Source organism: Hyla sarda, chromosome 1 (assembly GCF_029499605.1).
Source record: "Hyla sarda isolate aHylSar1 chromosome 1, aHylSar1.hap1, whole genome shotgun sequence".
NCBI lineage: Eukaryota > Metazoa > Chordata > Amphibia > Anura > Hylidae > Hyla > Hyla sarda.
In genome coordinates, this window is record NC_079189.1 from 570,752,311 (window position 1) to 570,779,854 (window position 27,544).

The following is a 27,544-nucleotide window of genomic DNA, read 5'->3' on the forward strand; positions in this document are numbered from 1 at the left end:
CACCTGTATTATATACATCACATCTCTACCCTCACCTGTATATACATCACATCTATACCCTCACCTGTATTATATACATCACATCTCTACCTTCACCTGTACTATATACATCACATCTATACCCTCACCTGTACTTTATACATCACATCTATACCCTCACCTGCACTATATACATCACATCTCTACCCTCACCTGTATTATATACATCACATCTATACCCTCACCTGTATTATATACATCACATCTATACCCTCATCTGTACTATATACATCACATCTATACCTTCACCTGTACTATATACATCACATCTATACCCTCACCTGTACTATATACATCACATCTATACCTTCACCTGTACTATATACATCACATCTATACCTTCACCTGTACTATATACATCACATCTATACCCTCACCTGTATATATATCACATCTATACCCTCACCTGTACTATATACATCACATCTATACCCTCACCTGTATTATATACATCACATCTATACCCTCACATGTATTATATACATCACATCTATACCCTCACCTGTATATATATACATCACATCTATACCCTCACCTGTATTATATACATCACATCTCTATCCTCACCTGTATTATATACATCACATCTATACCCTCACCTGTATATACATCACATCTATACCCTCACCTGTATTATATACATCACATCTCTATCCTCACCTGTATTATATACATCACATCTATACCCTCACCTGTATATACATCACATCTATACCCTCACCTGTATTATATACATCACATCTCTACCTTCACCTCTATTATATACATCACATCTATACCCTCACCTGTACTATATACATCACATCTATACCCTCACCTATACTATATACATCACATCTATACATTCACCTGTATTATATACATCACATCTATACCCTCACCTGTATTATATACATCACATCTCTACCTTCACCTGTATTATATACATCACATCTCTACCTTCACCTGTATTATATACATCACATCTATACCCTCACCTGTACTATATACATCACATCTATACCCTCACCTGTATATACATCACATCTATACCCTCACCTGTATTATATACATCACATCTATACCTTCACCTGTATTATGTACATCACATCTATACCCTCACCTGTACTATATACATCACATCTATACCCTCACCTGTACTATATACATCACATCTATACCCTCACCTGTACTATATACATCACATCTCTACCCTCACCTGTATTATATACATCACATCTATACCCTCACCTGTATTATATACATCACATCTATACCCTCACCTGTACTATATACATCACATCTATACCTTCACCAGTACTATATACATCACATCTATACCCTCACCTGTACTATATACATCACATCTATACCTTCACCTGTATATACATCACATCTATACCTTCACCTGTACTATATACATCACATCTATACCCTCACCTGTATATACATCACATCTATACCCTCACCTGTACTATATACAGCACATCTATACCCTCACCTGTATTATATACATCACATCTATACCCTCACCTGTATTATATACATCACATCTCTACCCTCACCTGTACTATATACATCACATCTATACCCTCACCTGTACTATATACATCACATCTATACCCTCACCTGTACTATATACATCACATCTATACCTTCACCTGTATATACATCACATCTATACCTTCACCTGTACTATATACATCACATCTATACCCTCACCTGTATATACATCACATCTATACCCTCACCTGTACTATATACATCACATCTATACCCTCACCTGTATTATATACATCACATCTATACCCTCACCTGTATTATATACATCACATCTCTATCCTCTCCTGTATTATATACATCACATCTATACCCTCACCGGTATATACATCACATCTATACCCTCACCTGTATTATATACATCACATCTCTATCCTCACCTGTATTATATACATCACATCTATACCCTCACCTGTACTATATACATCACATCTATACCCTCACCTGTACTATATACATCACATCTATACCCTCACCTGTATTATATACATCACATCTCTACCCTCACCTGTACTATATACATCACATCTCTATCCTCACCTGTACTATATACATCACATCTATACCTTCACCTGTATATACATCACATCTCTACCCTCACCTGTATATACATCACATCTATACCCTCACCTGTACTATATACATCACATCTATACCCTCACCTGTATTATATACATCACATCTATACCCTCACCTGTATATACATCATATCTATACCCTCACCTGTATTATATACATCACATCTATACCCTCACCTGTATATACATCACATCTATACCTTCACCTGTATTATATACATCACATCTATACCCTCACCTGTATATACATCACATCTATACCCTCACCTGTATATACATCATATCTATACCCTCACCTGTACTATATACATCACATCTATACCCTCACCTGTATATACATCACATCTATACCCTCACCTGTATATACATCATATCTATACCCTCACCTGTACTATATACATCACATCTATACCCTCACCTGTACTATATACATCACATCTATACCCTCACCTGTACTATATACATCACATCTATACCTTCACCTGTATATACATCACATCTATACCTTCACCTGTACTATATACATCACATCTATACCCTCACCTGTATATACATCACATCTATACCCTCACCTGTACTATATACATCACATCTATACCCTCACCTGTATTATATACATCACATCTATACCCTCACCTGTATTATATACATCACATCTCTATCCTCTCCTGTATTATATACATCACATCTATACCCTCACCTGTATATACATCACATCTATACCCTCACCTGTATTATATACATCACATCTCTATCCTCACCTGTATTATATACATCACATCTATACCCTCACCTGTACTATATACATCACATCTATACCCTCACCTGTACTATATACATCACATCTATACCCTCACCTGTATTATATACATCACATCTCTACCCTCACCTGTACTATATACATCACATCTCTATCCTCACCTGTACTATATACATCACATCTATACCTTCACCTGTATATACATCACATCTCTACCCTCACCTGTATATACATCACATCTATACCCTCACCTGTACTATATACATCACATCTATACCCTCACCTGTATTATATACATCACATCTATACCCTCACCTGTATATACATCATATCTATACCCTCACCTGTATTATATACATCACATCTATACCCTCACCTGTATATACATCACATCTATACCTTCACCTGTATTATATACATCACATCTATACCCTCACCTGTATATACATCACATCTATACCCTCACCTGTATATACATCATATCTATACCCTCACCTGTACTATATACATCACATCTATACCCTCACCTGTATATACATCACATCTATACCCTCACCTGTATATACATCATATCTATACCCTCACCTGTACTATATACATCACATCTATACCCTCACCTGTATATACATCACATCTATACCCTCACCTGTATTATATACATCACATCTATACCCTCACCTGTATATACATCATATCTATACCCTCAACTGTATTATATACATCACATCTATACCCTCACCTGTATATACATCACATCTATACCTTCACCTGTATTATATACATCACATCTATACCCTCACCTGTATATACATCATATCTATACCCTCACCTGTACTATATACATCACATCTATACCCTCACCTGTATATACATCATATCTATACCCTCACCTGTACTATATACATCACATCTATACCGTAACCTGTATATACATCACATCTATACCTTCACCTGTACTATATACATCACATCTATACCCTCACCTGTATATACATCACATCTATACCCTCACCTGTACTATATACATCACATCTATACCCTCACCTGTATTATATACATCACATCTATACCCTCACCTGTATTATATACATCACATCTCTATCCTCTCCTGTATTATATACATCACATCTATACCCTCACCTGTATATACATCACATCTATACCCTCACCTGTATTATATACATCACATCTCTATCCTCACCTGTATTATATACATCACATCTATACCCTCACCTGTACTATATACATCACATCTATACCCTCACCTGTACTATATACATCACATCTATACCCTCACCTGTATTATATACATCACATCTCTACCCTCACCTGTACTATATACATCACATCTCTATCCTCACCTGTACTATATACATCACATCTATACCTTCACCTGTATATACATCACATCTCTACCCTCACCTGTATATACATCACATCTATACCCTCACCTGTACTATATACATCACATCTATACCCTCACCTGTATTATATACATCACATCTATACCCTCACCTGTATATACATCATATCTATACCCTCACCTGTATTATATACATCACATCTATACCCTCACCTGTATATACATCACATCTATACCTTCACCTGTATTATATACATCACATCTATACCCTCACCTGTATATACATCACATCTATACCCTCACCTGTATATACATCATATCTATACCCTCACCTGTACTATATACATCACATCTATACCCTCACCTGTATATACATCACATCTATACCCTCACCTGTATATACATCATATCTATACCCTCACCTGTACTATATACATCACATCTATACCCTCACCTGTATATACATCACATCTATACCCTCACCTGTATTATATACATCACATCTATACCCTCACCTGTATATACATCATATCTATACCCTCAACTGTATTATATACATCACATCTATACCCTCACCTGTATATACATCACATCTATACCTTCACCTGTATTATATACATCACATCTATACCCTCACCTGTATATACATCACATCTATACCCTCACCTGTATATACATCATATCTATACCCTCACCTGTACTATATACATCACATCTATACCCTCACCTGTATATACATCAAATCTATACCCTCACCTGTATATACATCATATCTATACCCTCACCTGTACTATATACATCACATCTATACGCTCACCTGTATATACATCATATCTATACCCTCACCTGTACTATATACATCACATCTATACCCTAACCTGTATATACATCACATCTATACCTTCACCTGTATTATATACATCACATCTCTACCCTCACCTGTATATACATCACATCTATACCCTCACCTGTATTATATACATCACATCTCTACCTTCACCTGTACTATATACATCACATCTATACCCTCACCTGTACTATATACATCACATCTATACCCTCACCTGTACTATATACATCACATCTCTACCCTCACCTGTATTATATACATCACATCTATACCCTCACCTGTATTATATACATCACATCTATAACCTCACATGTACTATATACATCACATCTATACCTTCACCTGTACTATATACATCACATCTATACCCTCACCTGTACTTTATACATCACATCTATACCTTCACCTGTACTATATACATCACATCTATACCTTCACCTGTACTATATACATCACATCTATACCCTCACCTGTATATACATCACATCTATACCCTCACCTGTATATACATCACATCAATACCTTCACCTGTATTATATACATCACATCTCTACCCTCACCTGTATATACATCACATCTATACCCTCACCTGTATTATATACATCACATCTCTACCTTCACCTGTACTATATACATCACATCTATACCCTCACCTGTACTTTATACATCACATCTATACCCTTACCTGTACTATATACATCACATCTCTACCCTCACCTGTATTATATACATCACATCTATACCCTCACCTGTATTATATACATCACATCTATACCCTCATCTGTACTATATACATCACATCTATACCTTCACCTGTACTATATACATCACATCTATACCCTCACCTGTACTATATACATCACATCTATACCTTCACCTGTACTATATACATCACATCTATACCTTCACCTGTACTATATACATCACATCTATACCCTCACCTGTATATATATCACATCTATACCCTCACCTGTACTATATACATCACATCTTTACCCTCACCTGTATTATATACATCACATCTATACCCTCACATGTATTATATACATCACATCTATACCCTCACCTGTATTTTATACATCACATCTCTATCCTCACCTGTATTATATACATCACATCTATACCCTCACCTGTATATACATCACATCTATACCCTCACCTGTATTATATACATCACATCTCTATCCTCACCTGTATTATATACATCACATCTATACCCTCACCTGCATATACATCACATCTATACCCTCACCTGTATTATATACATCACATCTCTACCTTCACCTCTATTATATACATCACATCTATACCCTCACCTGTACTATATACATCACATCTATACCCTCACCTATACTATATACATCACATCTATACATTCACCTGTATTATATACATCACATCTATACCCTCACCTGTATTATATACATCACATCTCTACCTTCACCTGTATTATATACATCACATCTCTACCTTCACCTGTATTATATACATCACATCTATACCCTCACCTGTACTATATACATCACATCTATACCCTCACCTGTATTTACATCACATCTATACCCTCACCTGTATTATATATATCACATCTATACCTTCACCTGTATTATGTACATCACATCTATACCCTCACCTGTACTATATACATCACATCTATACCCTCACCTGTACTATATACATCACATCTATACCCTCACCTGTACTATATACATCACATCTCTACCCTCACCTGTATTATATACATTACATCTATACCCTCACCTGTATTATATACATCACATCTATACCCTCACCTGTACTATATACATCACATCTATACCTTCACCAGTACTATATACATCACATCTATACCCTCACCTGTACTATATACATCACATCTATACCTTCACCTGTACTATATACATCACATCTATACCTTCACCTGTACTATATACATCACATCCATACCCTCACCTGTATATACATCACATCTATACCCTCACCTGTACTATATACATCACATCTATACCCTCACCTGTATTATATACATCACATCTATACCCTCACATGTATTATATACATCACATCTATACCCTCACCTGTATTATATACATCACATCTCTATCCTCTCCTGTATTATATACATCACATCTATACCCTCACCTGTATATACATCACATCTATACCCTCACCTGTATTATATACATCACATCTCTATCCTCACCTGTATTATATACATCACATCTATACCCTCACCTGTACTATATACATCACATCTATACCCTCACCTATACTATATACATCACATCTATACCTTCACCTGTACTATATACATCACATCTATACCCTCACCTGTATATACATCACATCTATACCCTCACCTGTATATACATCACATCAATACCTTCACCTGTATTATATACATCACATCTCTACCCTCACCTGTATATTCATCACATCTATACCCTCACCAGTATTATATACATCACATCTCTACCTTCACCTGTACTATATACATCACATCTATACCCTCACCTGTACTTTATACATCACATCTATACCCTCACCTGTACTATATACATCACATCTATACCCTCACCTATACTATATACATCACATCTATACATTCACCTGTATTATATACATCACATCTATACCCTCACCTGTATTATATACATCACATCTCTACCTTCACCTGTATTATATACATCACATCTCTACCTTCACCTGTATTATATACATCACATCTATACCCTCACCTGTACTATATACATCACATCTATACCCTCACCTGTATATACATCACATCTATACCCTCACCTGTATTATATATATCACATCTATACCTTCACCTGTATTATGTACATCACATCTATACCCTCACCTGTACTATATACATCACATCTATACCCTCACCTGTACTATATACATCACATCTATACCCTCACCTGTACTATATACATCACATCTCTACCCTCACCTGTATTATATACATCACATCTATACCCTCACCTGTATTATATACATCACATCTATACCCTCACCTGTACTATATACATCACATCTATACCTTCACCAGTACTAGATACATCACATCTATACCCTCACCTGTACTATATACATCACATCTATACCTTCACCTTTACTATATACATCACATCTATACCTTCACCTGTACTATATACATCACATCCATACCCTCACCTGTATATACATCACATCTATACCCTCACCTGTACTATATACATCACATCTATACCCTCACCTGTATTATATACATCACATCTATACCCTCACATGTATTATATACATCACATCTATACCCTCACCTGTATTATATACATCACATCTCTATCCTCTCCTGTATTATATACATCACATCTATACCCTCACCTGTATATACATCACATCTATACCCTCACCTGTATTATATACATCACATCTCTATCCTCACCTGTATTATATACATCACATCTATACCCTCACCTGTACTATATACATCACATCTATACCCTCACCTATACTATTTACATCACATCTGTACCTTCACCTGTACTATATACATCACATCTATACCCTCACCTGTATATACATCACATCTATACCCTCACCTGTATATACATCACATCAATACCTTCACCTGTATTATATACATCACATCTCTACCCTCACCTGTATATACATCACATCTATACCCTCACCTGTATTATATACATCACATCTCTACCTTTACCTGTACTATATACATCACATCTATACCCTCACCTGTACTTTATACATCACATCTATACCCTCACCTGTACTATATACATCACATCTCTACCCTCACCTGTATTATATACATCACATCTATACCCTCACCTGTATTATATACATCACATCTATACCCTCATCTGTACTATATACATCACATCTATACCTTCACCTGTACTATATACATCACATCTATACCCTCACCTGTACTATATACATCACATCTATACCTTCACCTGTACTATATACATCACATCTATACCTTCACCTGTACTATATACATCACATCTATACCCTCACCTGTATATATATCACATCTATACCCTCACCTGTACTATATACATCACATCTATACCCTCACCTGTATTATATACATCACATCTATACCCTCACATGTATTATATACATCACATCTATACCCTCACCTGTATTATATACATCACATCTCTATCCTCACCTGTATTATATACATCACATCTATACCCTCACCTGTATATACATCACATCTATACCCTCACCTGTATTATATACATCACATCTCTATCCTCACCTGTATTATATACATCACATCTATACCCTCACCTGTATATACATCACATCTATACCCTCACCTGTATTATATACATCACATCTCTACCTTCACCTCTATTATATACATCACATCTATACCCTCACCTGTACTATATACATCACATCTATACCCTCACCTATACTATATACATCACATCTATACATTCACCTGTATTATATACATCACATCTATACCCTCACCTGTATTATATACATCACATCTCTACCTTCACCTGTATTATATACATCACATCTCTACCTTCATCTGTATTATATACATCACATCTATACCCTCACCTGTACTATATACATCACATCTATACCCTCACCTGTATATACATCACATCTATACCCTCACCTGTATTATATACATCACATCTATACCTTCACCTGTATTATGTACATCACATCTATACCCATACCTGTACTATATACATCACATCTATACCCTCACCTGTACTATATACATCACATCTATACCCTCACCTGTACTATATACATCACATCTCTACCCTCACCTGTATTATATACATCACATCTATACCCTCACCTGTATTATATACATCACATCTATACCCTCACCTGTACTATATACATCACATCTATACCTTCACCAGTACTATATACATCACATCTATACCCTCACCTGTACTATATACATCACATCTATACCTTCACCTGTACTATATACATCACATCTATACCTTCACCTGTACTATATACATCACATCTATACCCTCACCTGTATATACATCACATCTATACCCTCACCTGTACTATATACATCACATCTATACCCTCACCTGTATTATATACATCACATCTATACCCTCACATGTATTATATACATCACATCTATACCCTCACCTGTATTATATACATCACATCTCTATCCTCTCCTGTATTATATACATCACATCTATACCCTCACCTGTATATACATCACATCTATACCCTCACCTGTATTATATACATCACATCTCTATCCTCACCTGTATTATATACATCACATCTATACCCTCACCTGTATATACATCACATCTATACCCTCACCTGTATTATATACATCACATCTCTACCTTCACCTCTATTATATACATCACATCTATACCCTCACCTGTACTATATACATCACATATATACCCTCACCTATACTATATACATCACATCTATACATTCACCTGTATTATATACATCACATCTATACCCTCACCTGTATTATATACATCACATCTCTACCTTCACCTGTATTATATACATCACATCTCTACCTTCACCTGTATTATATACATCACATCTATACCCTCACCTGTACTATATACATCACATCTATACCATCACCTGTATATACATCACATCTATACCCTCACCTGTATTATATACATCACATTTATACCTTCACCTGTATTATGTACATCACATCTATACCCTCACCTGTACTATATACATCACATCTATACCCTCACCTGTACTATATACATCACATCTATACCCTCACATGTACTATATACATCACATCTCTACCCTCACCTGTATTATATACATCACATCTATACCCTCACCTGTATTATAGACATCACATCTATACCCTCACCTGTACTATATACATCACATCTATACCTTCACCTGTACTATATACATCACATCTATACCCTCACCTTTACTATATACATCACATCTATACCTTCACCTGTACTATATACATCACATCTATACCTTCACCTGTACTATATACATCACATCTATACCCTCACCTGTATATACATCACATCTATACCCTCACCTGTACTATATACATCACATCTATACCCTCACCTGTATTATATACATCACATCTATACCCTCACATGTATTATATACATCACATCTATACCCTCACCTGTATTATATACATCACATCTCTATCCTCACCTGTATTATATACATCACATCTATACCCTCACCTGTATATACATCACATCTATACCCTCACCTGTATTATATACATCACATCTCTATCCTCACCTGTATTGTATACATCACATCTATACCATCACCTGTATATACATCACATCTATACCCTCACCTGTATTATATACATCACATCTCTACCTTCACCTCTATTATATACATCACATCTATACCCTCACCTGTACTATATACATCACATCTATACCCTCACCTATACTATATACATCACATCTATACATTCACCTGTATTATATACATCACATATATACCCTCACCTGTATTATATACATCACATCTCTACCTTCACCTGTATTATATACATCACATCTCTACATTCACCTGTATTATATACATCACATCTATACCCTCACCTGTACTATATACATCACATCTATACCCTCACCTGTATATACATCACATCTATACCCTCACCTGTATTATATACATCACATCTATACCTTCACCTGTATTATGTACATCACATCTATACCCTCACCTGTACTATATACATCACATCTATACCATCACCTGTACTATATACATCACATCTATACCCTCACCTGTACTATATACATCACATATCTACCCTCACCTGTATTATATACATCACATCTATACCCTCACCTGTATTATATATATCACATCTATACCCTCACCTGTACTATATAAATCACATCTATACCTTCACCTGTACTATATACATCACATCTAGACCCTCACCTGTACTATATACATCACATCTATACCTTCACCTGTACTATATACATCACATCTATACCTTCACCTGTACTATATACATCACATCTACACCCTCACCTGTATATACATCACATCTATACCCTCACCTGTACTATATACATCACATCTATACCCTCACCTGAATTATATACATCACATCTATACCCTCACATGTATTATATACATCACATCTATACCCTCACCTGTATTATATACATCACATCTCTATCCTCACCTGTATTATATACATCACATCTATACCCTCACCTGTATATACATCACATCTATACCCTCACCTGTATTATATACATCACATCTCTATCCTCACCTGTATTATATACATCACATCTATACCCTCACCTGTATATACATCACATCTATACCCTCACCTGTATTATATACATCACATCTCTACCTTCACCTCTATTATATACATCACATCTATACCCTCACCTGTACTACATACATCACATCTATACCCTCACCTATACTATATACATCACATCTATACATTCACCTGTATTATATACATCACATCTATACCCTCACCTGTATTATATACATCACATCTCTTCCTTCACCTGTATTATATACATCACATTTATACCCTCACCTGTACTATATACATCACATCTATACCCTCACCTGTATATACATCACATCTATACCCTCACCTGTATTATATACATCACATCTATACCCTCACCTGTACTATATACATCACATCTATACCTTCACCTGTACTATATACATCACATCTATACCCTCACCTGTACTATATACATCACATCTATACCTTCACCTGTACTATATACATCACATCTATACCTTCACCTGTACTATATACATCACATCTATACCCTCACCTGTATATACATCACATCTATACCCTCACCTGTACTATATACATCACATCTATACCCTCACCTGTATTATATACATCACATCTATACCCTCACATGTATTATATACATCACATCTATACCCTCACCTGTATTATATACATCACATCTCTATCCTCACCTGTATTATATACATCACATCTATACCCTCACCTGTATATACATCACATCTATACCCTCACCTGTATTATATACATCACATCTCTATCCTCACCTGTATTATATACATCACATCTATACTGTATATACATCACATCTATACCCTCACCTGTATTATATACATCACATCTCTACCTTCACCTCTATTATATACATCACATCTATACCCTCACCTGTACTATATAAATCACATCTATACCCTCACCTATACTATATACATCACATCTATACATTCACCTGTATTATATACATCACATCTATACCCTCACCTGTATTATATACATCACATCTCTACCTTCACTGTATTATATACATCACATCTCTACATTCACCTGTATTATATACATCACATCTATACCCTCACCTGTACTATATACATCACATCTATACCCTCACCTGTATATACATCACATCTATACCCTCACCTGTATTATATACATCACATCTATACCTCACCTTACTTATGTACATCACATCTATACCCTCACCTGTACTATATACATCACATCTATACCCTCACCTGTACTATATACATCACATCTATACCCTCACCTGTACTATATACATCACATCTCTACCCTCACCTGTATTATATACATCACATCTATACCCTCACCTGTATTATATATATATCACATCTATACCCTCACCTGTACTATATACATCACATCTATACCTTCACCTGTACTATATACATCACATCTAGACCCTCACCTGTACTATATACATCACATCTATACCTTCACCTGTACTATATACATCACATCTATACCTTCACCTGTACTATATACATCACATCTACACCCTCACCTGTATATACATCACATCTATACCCTCACCTGTACTATATACATCACATCTATACCCTCACCTGAATTATATACATCACATCTATACCCTCACATGTATTATATACATCACATCTATACCCTCACCTGTATTATATATATCACATCTCTATCCTCACCTGTATTATATACATCACATCTATACCCTCACCTGTATATACATCACATCTATACCCTCACCTGTATTATATACATCACATCTCTATCCTCACCTGTATTATATACATCACATCTATACCCTCACCTGTATATACATCACATCTATACCCTCACCTGTATTATATACATCACATCTCTACCTTCACCTCTATTATATACATCACATCTATACCCTCACCTGTACTATATACATCACATCTATACCCTCACCTATACTATATACATCACATCTATACATTCACCTGTATTATATACATCACATCTATACCCTCACCTGTATTATATACATCACATCTCTACCTTCACCTGTATTATATACATCACATCTATACCCTCACCTGTACTATATACATCACATCTATACCCTCACCTGTATATACATCACATCTATACCCTCACCTGTATTATATACATCACATCTATACCTTCAACTGTATTATGTACATCACATCTATACCCTCACCTGTACTATATACATCACATCTATACCCTCACCTGTATATACATCACATCTATACCCTCACCTGTATTATATACATCACATCTATACCCTCACCTGTATATACATCACATCTATACCTTCACCTGTATTATATACATCACAACTATACCCTCACCTGTATTATATACATCACATCTATACCCTCACCTGTAATTATATACATCACATCTCTATCCTCACCTGTATTATATACATCACATCTATACCCTCACCTGTAAATACATCACATCTATACCCTCACCTGTATTATATACATCACATCTCTATCCTCACCTGTATTATATACATCACATCTATACCCTCACCTGTATATACATCACATCTATACCCTCACCTGTATTATATACAACACATCTCTACCTTCACCTCTATTATATACATCATATATACAACACATCTCTACCTTCACCTCTATTATATACATCACATCTATACCCTCACCTGTACTATATACATCACATCTATACCTCACCTATACTATATACATCACATCTATACCTTCACCTGTACTTATATACATCACATCTATACCCCACCTGTATTATATACTTCACATCTCTACCTTCACCTGTATTATATACATCACATCTCTACCTTCACCTGTATTATATACATCACATCTATACCCTCACCTATATATACATCACATCTATACCCTCACCTGTATTATATACATCACATCTCTAACTTCACCTGTATTATATACATCACATCTATACCATTCACCTGTATTACATCTACAATACCCTCACCTGTACTATATACATCACATCTATACCCTCACCTGTATATACATCACATCTATACCCTCACCTGTATTATATACATCACATCTATACCCTCACCTGTATATACATCACATCTATACCTTCACCTGTATTATATACATCACATCTATACCCTCACATGTATTATATACATCACATCTATACCCTGACCTGTATTATATACATCACATCTCTATCCTCACCTGTATTCTATACATCACATCTATACCCTCACCTGTATATACATCACATCTATACCCTCACCTGTATTATATACATCACATCTCTACCTTCACCTCTATTATATACATCACATCTATACCCTCACCTGTACTATATACATCACATCTATACCCTCACCTATACTATATACATCACATCTATACCTTCACCTGTATTATATACATCACACCTATACCCTCACCTGTATTATATACATCACATCTCTACCTTCACCTGTATTATATACATCACATCTCTACCTTCACCTGTATTATATACATCACATCTATACCCTCACCTGTACTATATACATCACATCTATACCCTCACCTGTATATACTTCACATCTATACCCTCACCTGTATTATATACATCACATCTATACCTTCACCTGTATTATGTACATCACATCTATACCCTCACCTGTACTATATACATCACATCTATACCCTCACCTGTATATACATCACATCTATACCCTCACCTGTATTATATACATCACATCTATACCCTCACCTGTATATACATCACATCTATACCTTCACCTGGATTATATACATCACATCTATACCATCACCTGTTTTATATACATCACATCTATACCCTCACCTGTATATACATCACATCTATACCTTCACCTGTATTATATACATCACATCTATACCCTCACCTGTATTATATACATCACATCTATACCCTCACCTGTATATACATCACATCTATACCTTCACCTGTATTATGTACATCACATCTATACCTTCACCTGTATATACATCACATCTATACCCTCACCTGTACTATATACATCACATCTATACCCTCACCTGTATATACATCACATCTATACCCTCACCTGTACTATATACATCACATCTATACCCTCACCTGTACTATATACATCACATCTATACCCTCACCTGTATTATATACATCACATCTCTACCTTCACCTCTATTATATACATCACATCTATACCCTCACCTGTACTATATACATCACATCTATACCCTCAACTATACTATATACATCACATCTATACCTTCACCTGTATTATATACATCACATCTATACCCTCACCTGTATTATATACATCACATCTCTACCTTCACCTGTATTATATACATCACATCTCTACCTTCACCTGTATTATATACATCACATCTATACCCTCACCTGTACTATATACATCACATCTATACCCTCACCTGTATATACATCACATCTATACCCTCACCTGTATTATATACATCACATCTATACCTTCACCTGTATTATGTACATCACATCTATACCCTCACCTGTACTATATACATCACATCTATACCCTCACCTGTATATACATCACATCTATACCCTCACCTGTATTATATACATCACATCTATACCCTCACCTGTATATACATCACATCTATACCTTCACCTGTATTATATACATCACATCTATACCCTCACCTGTATTATATACATCACATCTATACCCTCACCTGTATATACATCACATCTATACCTTCACCTGTATTCTATACATCACATCTATACCTTCACCTGTATATACATCACATCTATACCCTCACCTGTACTATATACATCACATCTATACCCTCACCTGTATATACATCACATCTATACCCTCACCTGTACTATATACATCACATCTATACCCTCACCTGTATTATATACATCACATCTCTATCCTCACCTGTATTATATACATCACATCTCTACCTTCACCTGTATTATATACTTCACATCTATACCCTCACCTGTATTATATACATCACATCTCTACCTTCACCTCTATTATATACATCACATCTATACCCTCACCTGTACTATATACATCACATCTATACCCTCACCTATACTATATACATCACATCTATACCTTCACCTGTATTATATACATCACATCTATACCCTCACCTGTATATACATTACATCTATACCCTCACCTGTATTATATACATCACATCTCTACCTTCACCTCTATTATATACATCACATCTATACCCTCACCTGTACTATATACATTACATCTATACCCTCACCTATACTATATACATCACATCTATACCTTCACCTGTATTATATACAGCACATCTATACCCTCACCTGTATTATATACATCACATCTCTACCTTCACCTGTATTATATACATCACATCTATAGCCTCACCTGTACTATATACATCACATCTATACCCTCACCTGTATATACATCACATCTATACCTTCACCTGTATTATATACATCACATCTATACCTTCACCTGTATTATGTACATCACATCTCTACCTTCACCTGTATTATATACATCACATCTATACCTTCACCTGTATTATGTACATCACATCTCTACCTTCACATGTATGATATACATCACATCTATACCCTCACCTGTATATACATCACATCTCTATCCTCACCTGTATATACATCACATCTATACCCTCACCTGTATATATATCACATCTATACCCTCACCTGTATATACATCACATCTATACCTTCACCTGTATTATATACATCACATCTATACCCTCACCTGTATTATATACATCACATCTATACCTTCACCTGTATTATATACATCACATCTATACCCTCACCTGTACTATATACATCACATCTATACCTTCACCTGTACTATATACATCACATCTATACCCTCACCTGTATTATATACATCACATCTCTACCCTCTCCTGTATTATATACATCACATCTCTACCCTCACCTGTATATACATCACATCTATACCCTCACCTGTATATACATCACATCTATACCTTCACCTGTATTATATACATCACATCTATACCCTCACCTGTATTATATACATCACATCTCTACCTTCAACTGTATTATATACATCACATCTATACCCTCACCTGTATTATATACATCACATTTATACCCTCACCTGTATTATATATATCACATCTATACCCTCACCTGTACTATATACATCACATCTATACCTTCACCTGTATTATATACATCACATCTCTATCCTCACCTGTATTATATACATCACATCTATACCCTCACCTGTATTATATACATCACATCTCTACCTTCACCTCTATTATATACATCACATCTATACCCTCACCTGTATTATATACATCACTTCTCTACCCTCATCTGTTTTATATACATCACATCTATACCTTCACCTGTATTATATACATCACATCTCTACCTTCACCTGTATTATATACATCACATCTCTACCCTCACCTGTATATACATCACATCTATACCCTACCTGTATTATATACATCACATCTCTACCTTCACCTGTATTATATACATCACATCTATACCCTCACCTGTATTATATACATCACATCTATACCCTCACCTGTATTATATACATCACATCTCTACATTCACCTGTATTATATACATCACATCTATACCCTCACCTGTATCATATACATCACATCTCTACCCTCACCTGTGTTATATACATCACATCTATACCTTCACCTGTATTATATACATCACATCTCTACCTTCACCTGTATTATATACATCACATCTCTACCCTCACCTGTATATACATCACATCTATACCCTCACCTGTATTATATACATCATATCTCTACCTTCACCTGTATTATATACATCACATCTCTACCTTCACCTATATTATATACATCACATCTATACCCTCACCTTTATTATATACATCACATCTATACCCTCACCTGTATTATATACATCACATCTATACCCTCACCTGTATTATATACATCACATCTATACCCTCACCTGTGTTATATACATCACATCTATACCCTCACCTGTATTATATACATCACATTTATACCCTCATCTGTATTATATACATCACATCTCTTCCTTCACCTGTATAATATACAACACATCTGTACCCTAACCTGTATTATATACATCACATCTCTACCCTCACCTGTATTATATACATCACATCTATACCCTCACCTGTATTATATACATCACATCTATACCCTCACCTGTATTATATACATCACATCTATACCCTCACCTGTATTATATACATCACATCTATACCCTCACCTGTATTATATACATCACATCTATACCCTCACCTGTATTATATACATCACATCTATACCCTCACCTGTATTATATACATCACATCTATACCCTCACCTGTACTATATACATCATCATCTATACCCTCACCTGTATTATATACATCACATCTATACCCTCACCTGTATTATATACATCACATCTATACCCTCACCTGTATTATATACTTCACATCTATACCCTAAACTGTATTATATACATCACATCTCTATCCTCACCTGTATATACATCACATCTATACCCTCACCTGTATTATATACATCACATCTCTATCCTCACCTGTATATACATCACATCTCTTCCTTCACCTGTATAATATACATCACATCTCTACCCTCACCTGTATTATATACATCACATCTATACCCTCACCTGTATTATATACATCACATCTCTTCCTTCATCTGTATAATATACATCCCATCTCTACCCTCACCTGTATTATATACATCACATCTATACCCTCACCTGTATTATATACATCACATCTATACCCTCACCTGTATTATATACATCACATCTATATCCTCACCTGTATTATATACATAACATCTATACCCTCACCTGTATTACATACATCACATCTATACCCTCACCTGTACTATATACATCATCATCTATACCCTCACCTGTATTATATACATCACATCTATACCCTCACCTGTACTATATACATCACATTTATACCCTCACCTGTACTATATACATCACATCTCTACCTTCACCTGTATTATATACATCACATCTCTATCCTCACCTGTATTATATACATCACATCTCTACCTTCACCTGTATTATATACATCACATCTCTATCCTCACCTGTTTTATATACATCACATCTCTTCCTTCACCTGTATTATATACATCACATCTCTATCCTCACCTGTATTATATACATCACATCTCTACCTTCACCTGTATTATATACATCACATCTCTATCCTCACCTGTATTATATACATCACATCTCTTCCTTCACCTGTATTATATACATCACATCTGTACCTTCACCTGTATTATATACATCACATCTGTACCTTCACCTGTATTATATACATCACATCTCTATCCTCACCTGTATTATATACATCACATCTATACCCTCACCTGTATTATATACATCACATCTCTACCTTCACCTCTATTATATACATCACATCTATACCCTCACCTGTACTATATACATCAAATCTATACCCTCACCTATACTATATACATCACATCTATACCTTCACCTGTATTATATACATCACATCTATACCCTCACCTGTATTATATACATCACATCTCTACCTTCACCTGTATTATATACATCACATCTCTTCCTTCACCTGTATTATATACATCACATCTCTACCTTCACCTGTATTATATACATCACATCTCTACCTTCACCTGTATTATATACATCACATCTGTACCTTTACCTGTATTATATACATCACATCTCTATCCTCACCTGTATTATATACATCACATCTATACCCTCACCTGTATTATATACATCACATCTCTACCTTCACCTCTATTATATACATCACATCTATACCCTCACCTGTACTATATACATCAAATCTATACCCTCACCTATACTATATACATCACATCTATACCTTCACCTGTATTATATACATCACATCTTTACCCTCACCTGTATTATATACATCACATCTCTACCTTCACCTGTATTATGTACATCACATCTCTTCCTTCACCTGTATTATATACATCACATCTCTACCTTCACCTGTATTATATACATCACATCTATACCCTCACCTGTACTATATACATCACATCTATACCCTCACCTGTATATACATCACATCTATACCCTCACCTGTATTATATACATCACATCTATACCTTCACCTGTATTATGTACATCACATCTCTACCTTCACCTGTATTATATACATCACATCTATACCTTCACCTGTATTATGTACATCACATCTCTACCTTCACCTGTATTATATACATCACATCTATACCTTCACCTGTATTATATACATCACATCTATACCCTCACCTGTATATACATCACATCTCTATCCTCACCTGTATATACATCACATCTATACCCTCACCTGTATATACGTCACATCTATACCCTCACCTGTATATACATCACATCTATACCTTCACCTGTATTATATACATCACATCTATACCCTCACCTGTACTATATACATCACATTTATACCTTCACCTGTACTATATACATCACATCTATACCCTCACCTCTATTATATACATCATATCTCTACCCTCACCTGTATATACATCACATCTATACCCTCACCTGTATATACATCACATCTATACCTTCACCTGTATTATATACATCACATCTATACCCTCACCTGTATTATATACATCACTTCTCTACCTTCACCTGTATTATATACATCACATCTATACCCTCACCTGTACTATATACATCACATCTATACCCTCACCTGTACTATATACATCACATCTATACCCTCACCTGTATTATATACATCACATCTCTACCTTCACCTGTATTATATACATCACATCTATACCCTCACCTGTACTATATACATCACATCTATACCCTCACCTGTACTATGTACATCACATCTATACCTTCACCTGTATTATATACATCACATCTCTATCCTCACCTGTATTATATACATCACATCTCTACCTTCACCTGTATTATATACATCACATCTCTATCCTCACCTGTATTATATACATCACATCTCTTCCTTCACCTGTATTATATACATCACATCTGTACCTTCATCTGTATTATATACATCACATCTCTATCCTCTCCTGTATATACATCACATCTCTATCCTCACCTGTATATACATCACATCTATACCCTCACCTGTATTATATGCATCACATCTCTATCCTAACCTGTATATACATCACATCTATACCCTCACCTGTATTATATACATCACATCTATACCCTCACCTGTATTATATACATCACATCTATACCCTCACCTGTTATATATACATCATCATCATCTATACCCTCACCTGTATTATATACATCACATCTATACCTTCACCTGTATTATATACTTCACATCTATACCCTCACCTGTATTATATACATCACATCTCTATCCTCACCTGTATATACATCACATCTATACCCTCACCTGTATTATATACATCACATCTCTACCCTCACCTGTATTATATACATCACATCTATACCCTCACCTGTATTATATACATCACATCTCTACCCTCACCTGTATTATATACATCACATCTCTACCTTCACCTGTATTATATACATCACATCTATACCCTCACCTGTATTATATACATCACATCTCTATCCTCACCTGTATTATATACATCACATCTCTACCCTCACCTTTATTATATACATCAAATCTATACCCTCACCTGTATTATATACATCACATCTCTACCCTCACCTGTATTATATACATCACATCTCTACCTTCACCTGTATTATATACATCACATCTATACCCTCACCTGTATTATATACATCACATCTATACCTTCACCTGTATTATATACATCACATCTATACCCTCACCTGTACTATATACATCCCATCTATACCTTCACCTGTACTATATACATCACATCTATATCCTCACCTGTATTATATACATCATATCTCTACCCTCACCTGTATATACATCACATCTATACCCTCACCTGCATATACATCACATCTATACCTTCACCTGTATTATATACATCACATCTATACCCTCACCTGTATTATATACATCACATCTCTACCTTCACCTGTATTATATACATCACATCTCTACCCTCACCTGTATTATATACATCACATCTCTACCCTCACCTGTATTATACACATCAAATCTATACCCTCACCTGTATTATATACATCACATCTCTACCCTCACCTGTATTATATACATCACATCTCTACCTTCACCTGTATTATATACATCACATCTATACCCTCACCTGTATTATATACATCACATCTCTATCCTCACCTGTATTATATACATCACATCTCTACCCTCACCTTTATTATATACATCAAATCTATACCCTCACCTGTATTATATACATCACATCTCTACCCTCACCTGTATTATATACATCACATCTCTACCTTCACCTGTATTATATACATCACATCTATACCCTCACCTGTATTATATACATCACATCTATACCTTCACCTGTATTATATACATCACATCTATACCCTCACCTGTACTATATACATCCCATCTATACCTTCACCTGTACTATATACATCACATCTATATCCTCACCTGTATTATATACATCATATCTCTACCCTCACCTGTATATACATCACATCTATACCCTCACCTGCATATACATCACATCTCTACCCTCACCTGTATTATACACATCAAATCTATACCCTCACCTGTATTATATACATCACATCTCTACCCTCACCTGTATTATATACATCACATCTCTACCTTCACCTGTATTATATACATCACATCTATACCCTCACCTGTATTATATATATCACATCTATACCTTCACCTGTATATATACATCACATCTATACCCTCACCTGTACTATATACATCACATCTATACCTTCACCTGTACTATATACATCACATCTATATCCTCACCTGTATTATATACATCATATCTCTACCCTCACCTGTATATACATCACATCTATACCCTCACCTGTATATACATCACATCTATACCTTCACCTTTATTATATACATCACATCTATACCCTCACCTGTATTATATACATCACATCTCTACCTTCACCTGTATTATATACATCACATCTCTACCTTCACCTGTATTATATAAATCTCGTCCCTACCTTTACCTGTATTATATACATCACATCTCTGCCTTCACCTGTATTATATACATCACATCTATACCTTCACCTGTATTATATACATCACATCTATACCCTCACCTGTATTATATACATCACATCTCTACCTTCACCTGTATTATATACATCACATCTCTACCTTCACCTGTATTATATACATCACATCTCTACCCTCACCTGTATTATATACATCACATCTCTACCTTCACCTTTATTATATACATCACATCTCTACCCTCGCCTGTATTATATACAGCACATCTCTACCCTCACCTGTATTATATACATCACATCTCTACCTTCACCTGTATTATATACATCACATGTCTACCCTCGCCTGTATTATATACAGCACATCTCTACCCTCACCTGTATTATATACATCACATCTATACCTTCATCTGTATTATATACATCACATCTCTACCTTCACCTGTATTATATACATCACATCTCTACCCTCGCCTGTATTATATACATCACATCTCTACCTTCACCTGTATTATATACATCACATCTCTTCCTTCACCTGTATTATATACATCACATCTCTACCTTCACCTGTATTATATACATCACATCTCTACCTTCACCTGTATTATATACATCACATCTCTATCCTCACCTGTATTATATACATCACATCTCTATCCTCACCTGTATTATATACATTACATCTATACCTTCACCTGTATTATATACATCACATCTCTATCTTCATCTGTATTATATACATCACATCTCTACCCTCACCTGTATTATATACATCACATCTCTACCTTCACCTGTATTATATACATCACATCTCTACCTTCACCTGTATTATATACATCACATCTCTACCCTCACCTGTATTATATACATCACATCTCTACCTTCACCTGTATTATATACATCACATCTCTTCCTTCACCTGTATTATATACATCACATCTCTACCTTCACCTGTATTATATACATCACATCTCTACCTTCACCTGTATTATATACATCACATCTCTACCTTCACCTGTATTATATACATCACATCTCCACCTTCACCTGTATTATATACATCACATCTCTACCTTCACCTGTATTATATACATCACATCTCTACCTTCACCTGTATTATATACATCACATCTCCACCTTCACCTGTATTATATAATCACATCTCTACCTTCATCTGTATTATATACGTCACATATGCTATACATCTCTACCTGTACTATATAGGGATAGTGTGGAGGACCTACTTATGTAATAGGGACCTAACAGTGCTATAGGGACAGTGTGGAGGACATAGGTAAGTAATAAGGACCTAACAGTGCTATAAGGACAGTGTGGGGGTTCTAACTACTATTAAATTATTGAGTGGCTGGACAGAGTGGGGGATTTAACTCCCATATGGTGGCACAGAGGAGGCCTAACTGCTATTTGGGTGATATTTCCATTTTATATACTGGTATTATTGCTTATATTGGTCTCTGTATACAGGAATTGTCAGTAACAGAATGATGGTAATTTGTATGATGATGATATTCCTTCTTTGTATACTAGTATTATTGGTAATATTGGTCAGTATACAGTATTTCGTTAGTAATAGTATGATGGTAATATGTATGTTGATAATATTCCTCCTTGTGTACTGGTATTGTTGGTAATATTCGTCTCAGTACACAGGATTTGGTCAGTAATAGTATAATGGTACTATATATGGTCATGATAATCCTTCTTATGTATTGGTATATTTGGTAATATTGGTAGTATACAGGATTTCATTTGTAACAGTATGATGGTAATATACATGGTGATAATATTCCTCCTTGTATTCTGGTATTATTGATAATATTGTTCTCAGTATACAGGATTTTTTTGTCAGTAACAATATAAGGGCGCTATGTATGGTGATAATATTTCCTCCTGGTATACTGGCATTATTATTGGTAATATTGTTCTCAGTATACAGGATTTTGTCAGTAACAATATAATGGTGCTATGTATGGTGATAATATTTCCTCCTGGTATACTGGCATTATTATTGGTAATATTGTTCTCAGTATACAGGATTTTTTTTGTCAGTAACAATATAATGGCGCTATGTATGGTGATAATATTTCCTCCTGGTATACTGGCATTATTATTGGTAATATTGTTCTCAGTATACAGGATTTTGTCAGTAACAATATAATGGTGCTATGTATGGTGATAATATTTCCTCCTGGTATACTGGCATTATTATTGGTAATATTGGTCTCAGTATACAGGATTTGGAGGGAGAAGGAGACAGTAGCTGAGGACGCAACAGATAATATATCAGAGCCGTGACAGAAGGGTTGCTGTAAAGGTTGTAGGCATTTTCTGAGGTGATGGGGTTTTGAAGTTAAAGGGGTACTCCGCCCCTAACATCTTATACCCTATCCAAAGGAGGATAAGATGTTAGATCGCAGTGGTCCTGCTGCTGGGGACCCCCGGGATCTCTGCTGCAGCACCCCGCTATCATTACTGCACAGAGCAAACTCGCTCTGTGCGTAATGACGGGCAATACAGGGGCCGGAGCATCGTGAGGTCACAGCCCGCCCCTCAATACAAGTCTATGAGAGGGTGATGGCCACCACGCCCCCTCCCATAGACTTGCATTAAGGGGGTGGGTTGTGATGTCACAAGGGGGCGGAGCCGTGACGGCACAATGCTCCAGCCCCTGTATCGCCAGTCATTAGACACAGAGCGAGTTTGCTCTGTGCAGTAATGATAGCGGGGTGCTGCAGCAGAGATCCTGGGGGTCCCCAGCAGTGGGACCCCGAGATCAGACATCTTATGCCCTATCCTTCGGTTAGTGGATAAGATGCTAGGGGCAGAGTACCCCTTTAATGTTGAAGGTTTTAATGTTGTG

General features: G+C 35.6%; 1 protein-coding gene across 7 annotated transcripts in view; it reads right to left on the bottom strand.

Annotated features, from left to right (window-relative positions):
• The window catches only part of SKOR2 (SKI family transcriptional corepressor 2), a 101,379-nt gene that overhangs the window by 65,921 nt on the left and 7,914 nt on the right, over positions 1 to 27,544 (bottom strand). The gene's annotated exons all lie outside the window — the stretch shown is intronic.